The sequence below is a fragment of the Amblyomma americanum genome, chromosome 11, assembly GCF_052857255.1.
Source record: "Amblyomma americanum isolate KBUSLIRL-KWMA chromosome 11, ASM5285725v1, whole genome shotgun sequence".
In the NCBI taxonomy this organism is placed as follows: domain Eukaryota; kingdom Metazoa; phylum Arthropoda; class Arachnida; order Ixodida; family Ixodidae; genus Amblyomma; species Amblyomma americanum.
Genome location: NC_135507.1, coordinates 57,262,530 through 57,268,686, shown reverse-complemented (window position 1 = coordinate 57,268,686; position 6,157 = coordinate 57,262,530). Strand labels below are relative to the sequence as shown.

General features: G+C 51.6%; 1 pseudogene; it reads left to right on the top strand.

Annotated features, from left to right (window-relative positions):
* Positions 1-473: 473 nt before the first annotated feature.
* On the top strand, positions 474-616 carry LOC144111703 (U2 spliceosomal RNA; annotated as a pseudogene).
* Positions 617-6,157: the final 5,541 nt, after the last annotated feature.

Below are 6,157 nucleotides of genomic sequence, written 5' to 3'. Positions count from 1 at the left end.
TCCTGAACGAACATCCTCAATGGTGACGTAGAAGAGTGCCCGGCTCCGACCGAAGGGACTCCGGTTGACTTCCGCTTGACAACCTTTCGAAGCAAAGGCTATACTAGCCTAGCGGCGCCCATTTCGCTGCGTCTGCACGAATGACCTTGAACAGGAGGAGCGGAGTTGCGTAACTACGTGACGCACCACGTGAATAGGAGCAGCTGCAGTCGCGGCGGCTGCGCGCTGCGTACCCACTGTCTCGCTATGGACGAAGCAAGAGAGCCGAAGCCGACGTCCTCGAGAGTGCGTACTCCCTGGCGTCGGGCCGAGTCTGATCACCCGGTCTACATTTCCAATAAAGGCAAGCTAGCTTGCTCGAATAACACTGCGATTTGCATTTATCGTGAAGGTAAAAGCGAACGGAGACGAAAATTTGTGCCCACTCTCTCGCTGCACAATGCGCGCTCCGTGCAGTGCTGAACCAAGATGCCATAATAGTCCGGACCCCGTAGAGTATCTGTTACGGGTCCAATTGGACTTATTTTTGGAAATGTGGCGGAAAGTTTGAAGGTTGCTTCACTTCCGCCACCGGTTGGCCCGGTATTGCACTTCCCCCGGGATCTGCCTTGTCTTTAGCGCGTCTTTACTGTCCTGTCTTTTTATCCCATCTTTCAACTCTCGTACTATCTGCAAGTGGTAGCGATTGTGGCTCGGCTTGAGCCAGTGAGCAGGCCTGTGCATTTTCCTTTCTTTCTTCCTCCAACAACAGACAGACCAAGATGCCATGACGAATTGCCGTCTGCTACATCGCTGAACGTAAGTCGGCGTTGTTATCGGATGGTTGTGCAGACGGTAATTTATTTTTGTCATTACTTTTATGCAGGCCCTGCAAGAACCGCGAGATGCCGCTGATAGGTTTTTAATTTATCTGCCGCCAATAAATAAAACGTATGAGCTTAACAATCGTCTTTCTGTGTTTGTCTTTACAGGTGCGTTGGGAGACTTCGCAGATAACGTTTTCATAAGTTCGCCATGGTACAAAGCACAGGCAGGCCCACAATGACGCCTGGAAACTCGCCTGCAAGCAAACTCGCGAGCTCAATGCAGAGCCACACCACCGCGCCTATCGAGAACCGTAAAGGACGCCGAAAAACCACCTCTGGCATGTCAAACGCGTCGGTGTAACAGCGCGCCGCAGGCAACTTACCATCCGTGCACGTGAGCGGTTTCACACTGGCAGACAGTACACACAATCATGACGCAGGACGCTTCAATAGCTTATAGAGAGCTCTAGAACAGGAAATACCCTCTTGCGCGCAGTAAACGCAAGTATTTTGCGCGTGATCACGCTTTATGTTACATCATTTAAGATACGCAGACGAGATAGCACCGGTGATAGCGGCGCCATCCGGTTTGAATGAAGAGAACAATTTCTACAACAAACAAGGGCTCGTTAGACCTTGCAGTTACCCAATCGCCCAGCGAAATAAAAAACAGCCCAAAAATATCGTCCATCCAATAAGGGGGGGGGGGGGGAAGCGAAAGACCAGTACTCAGTTTATAGCCAGTTCACGTGCCCAAAAACGCGGTAACACCGACGAGTTCACTTCGACAGGCTCCGCTTCGGAGCGTGCCGCCATGTTTGCTGTCATTGGGCATCTGCCGCTAGAGGAGCGTACGCTATGTGTCTGACGTCCCCATCCGATTTCTTCGACCCTTTACGCTGCATCCCAAACACCACATCCGCTCCTGCGTTTCAACCAATCAGGTGTAGCTGCTGCGATAGATTTTAACGCTTTTTATTAAGATACAAAAACGGAATACGGGCCCTGCACTCCACTCTAAACACGAATACGCCCATATGGCAGGAAAGATAAGTGAGCTGTAATCTAGCGAAAAGGGAACATGATAGAGAACACCTGACTACATTTTGGCACCTTTCTGTTTAGAGTGTGCAGCGCGCAGAACCACCTCGATGGTTCGTTAGTTTTTGGGGAAAAGAAATGGCGCAGTATCTGTCTCATCTATCGTTGGACTCTGAACCACGCCGTAGGAGAAAGGAAAAAGAAGGGAGTGAAAGAACAAAGGAAAAAAGAGGTGCCCGTAGTGGAGTGCTAAGGAATAATTTCGACCATCTGGGGATCTTTAACGTGCACTGACATCGCACAGAGCACGGCCACCTTAGCGTTTTAGCTCCATAAAAACGCAGCAGCCGCGGTCGGGTTCGAATCCGGGAACTCCGGATCAGTAGCCGAGCGCTCTAACCACTGAGCCACCGCGGCGGGTCCGGCTGCGCATTCAAGACGAGTAACGCACCGACTGTTGACACCACAATCGACGTCGACACCACGCAGAATACAAGCCAGCTACACGGAGTATTTGTTTGGACACCCTTTCCCCACTGTGGAAAATCGACGTCGACACCACGCAGAATACAAGCCAGCTACACGGAGTATATGTTTGGACACCCTTTCCCCACTGAGTGAAAAAGTTTTCGTCGCTACTTCGCGTCGTACAAGATCATTTGCCTACAATTTCAACAGGACTCAGAGAAGTTTTTCGTGATGGATTGACAAGATACGAGCAATGTCGTCCTCGAAGAGTAGTAGGGTATGTCGTGAGTCGAAAGCCATTTTATGAGGGCTTATATAAGCATGTGTTTTTATTAATGGAATTTATTCCAAGGTGAAAGTTTTGTATGTAGCATTACTTCAAAGCCCGTAGTCTGCATCTCGGCACAATAAAATCTGAGAGCCATGGAGATGGCAAGAATTGGTGAAATAGAGAGTCAGAGAGACTAATTTAGTTGCCACAGGTGTCGGGAATTAGGGCAAGTGGGTCCTGTGTGGCTCCGAGGTGGAGGCGATGTCCTGGGCACAAGAAATCAGTGCAAGTTGAATGGCTTGTCTGGCTGCGTGAGGAGTTGGTCCCAGCTTTCCGCAGAGGAAGTTGGCAGGAGGGCCCGTGGGGGCAGCATATTTTCCCATCCCCAAAAGATGTGCGCCTGAGCGGCGGGCTATCCCTCGTTCCTACTGCGGCATGTGGGCTCGTATTCCCCGTCGGTGATTACTGATAGTCCTGAGTGCGTCGGCAAGCTGCGGAGCAGTGTGTTCTGTGCTCGGTCGAGGCGGGAAACGGCGTCTCGTCTCTTTATGAAAATTGGTCATGTCGGCAAAAGCCTGGGGGTTCAGCAAGGGCGCCTGGGTCCGCGGGGCAACCTGCCCGGATTATTAATCCGTGGCCAAGTCGTTCCGCACCATGGCGGCGCAGATAAGGGTAGATTGCGGCGTGGTTGCATGGACCTCCTATGTTGTTGCATCTTGCCCTGCCGCGTCCACGTGTGTTGCATGTTCGTCGGCACGATATAAATCACCCAGTGATCGGGCTTTGTGTCGACTGTGCGCCTCCTGTCGGCCAGGGAGCGCGAACGTTCTCGGGCAGCGGTTTGACAACGAGGCGGCTTATGTAGTACACCTGGCCAGAAGTGGAGAGGGAAGCGACTCGAGCAGCTTCGGAGCGAGGAAACATTACCGGAGAGGGCGTCGCAGTCGCAAGGGCTTTAGAGTGCTACAGGTAAATATGACTGCAGATGGCGTCGGAAGAGAAATAGCGAACAGCACGCGTGGAGTGGAACAGCACCGAAGGGGGCGGAGCGTCGGAGGCAGCAGGTGCCAGCATCAGACCACTTGCTGCATGTCTTAGTCCCGCCAGCGCTCCCACGATAGGAGTCACAATTGTCTTTGCGAAGAGTTTCGTGGCTGCGCGGGCGTCACTGCAATCTTCGGACTCGCGCGTTGATGGTGTGTGTGTGTGTGTGTGTGTGTGTGTGTGTGTGTGTGTGTGTGTGTGTGTGTGTGTGTGTGTGTGTGTGTGTGTGTGTGTGTGTGTGTGTGTGTGTGTGTGTGTGTGTGTGTGTGTGTGTGTGTGTGTGTGTGTGTGTGTGTGTGTGTGTGTGTGCACGTGCGTGCGTGCGTGCGTGCGTGCGTGTGTGTGTGTGTGTGTGTGTGTGTGTGTGTGTGCGTGCGCGTGTGCGTGTGTGTGGTGTGTGATGATGATGATGATGATGATGATGATACGGGGACGACATCAACGTCTGTGACCTGCGAGGCGACCGTTTCTACGTCAACATGAAGACGAGGGCGCCCACGAAGGTACGTTACCGGGTCCAAGGCACGGGAGCCGATAAATGCTGTACGACGGCTGCAGAGGCCGGCTGCAACATCGACGATCCCCGCCAAGATACAAGCGCGGAAACGCTTGAAGCGGCATGGAGACGTTGAACTGCGCAAGCGAGAAGAGGACATGGAGCGAAAGAAGCGTGTGGCAAACGTCGAGTTTCGGAAACGTGAAGCGGAGGCAATTCGGCAACGTCGTGAAAACGATCCGCAGTTGCGATAGCGTGAAGCGGTAGCAATGCTGCAGAAGCACGAACTCAAACTTCGGTGAACTCGCGTGCAATACAGCTTTCTAAATCATTTCACCGGCGGGACTATAACGCTCTCGAATTTATTCTCGTAAACAGTTTTAAGAGTATCTGAGCAATTTTTTGCCGCCTTTCCTTTCGTTGTAGGCATGAGATCGATTCTTCTTGAATAGGACAAAATCTTGTGAAGGTTCTTAATGCTTGTTTGTTCTTGATCAAAGCCGCCGGCAAAGGCCGATTCACACGGAGGACCATTCGCCCGCGGCCCTCCTCCCGTGTTGGTGTGTCACAGAATTGAGAGGTGTGCTGTCGGCCCGTGGACTGGACAACCATTGAAGTTCAAGCTCCTCTTCTCTCGCGGGAATAGCGGTGGCCCGCGAAGACACGCGCGCTTGCTCTGGCGACCACCGCTCTTGCGAATATTTCCTTTGCCGCATTTCGCTGAGTGGCGTTGAGCTGGCGCGCTGTTTTGACAAGCTGCACTGCGTTCATTTCCATGGCAGAGCGATCGACTGGGCTAGCAAGACGGCTCAGGCCATTGAAGAATTGGACAAAGGGCCGCACCTGCACTATTCAATCGCAGTCATGGGTCCGGAGTAAAAACCAGTTTGACCAGTGTTGCCAAACACTTAAAAATAATCTGGCAACAGTGGTACACCCATCACGTCGTCTGCTCTTTTGGTCCCTCGCATCCAATTCAAAACATCGGATCACAGGCCAGGTTTTAGTAGCGCACGAGCACGTGATGCGCGGACCGCGGGCGAACGGACCGTCGTGTAAATCTGCCTTAAGAGGTTTTAACATTTCCTGATGCGACAGGTGGATAGTTTTGTGTATATTGACCGCAGCCACGTACAAAGACTTCTACATTGCTCGTGAGGCTCAATCGAAGTTTCTTTGACAACTTCAAATTCCCGCCGAACGAGAGACGCCGAAATCCCGTCTTTCGTACTCGGTGCCTGCGCAGCGAGCGGGTCGAGCGACAGTCGCACTCGCAAACTATTGGACACTTTCAGCACACCTTGTTGATGTTCGGGAGCCCGCCCATCGCCAGTGCGGCAGCGCTGATTGGTGCCGATGCGGCAGGCGCGCGCAGCTGCCGGGTGCGTGGCACCATCTGGCGCCCTCCAAGCGATCTGCGCATGCGCACTGAGGCGCGCGGACTCACGGTACTCCGGTAATGATAGCACTGTACGCGGTATGGTAAAGGAGTCTAATATCTGCGCCGATGGTTATCGTGTCTCAGATGGCTAAATAACATAAGCCGCTTGTTTCATCCTGGCATGCACAAGATAGCGCGCCATTGCTCTCAAGGATGCTGCCCAAAAACAATATAGAGCAATGGTTATTTTCCCGTGAGATGCAGAGCAAGGACGCAGTCCCTGATTGGTCCAGGCATCAGTGACTCTCCCGCAAGAAAAAATAAGTACCTAAGAGCCCAAATACGGAAGCCTTTCCCTGTCCTTAATCTACCTTAATTTTTCATTTTGTGTTCTGTAATCTTTATTGTTTTCCTGCTTTTATATTTATTTATTGCTCATTGCTATTTTTCATTTTCATCTTGATTTATTTTTAGTTCTGTATTTATTTTTCAATTTCTGGTTTGATTGGTTACATACATGTCGATTAAGACCTGCTGCTTAATCAACTCTTACATTTTTGTTTTATTTACCACACAACTTATGATTGACAGTTCGTGCGGAGAACTTCCGCCTACAACTTCCGTCTACAGCTTCCGTCTACCACTTCCGT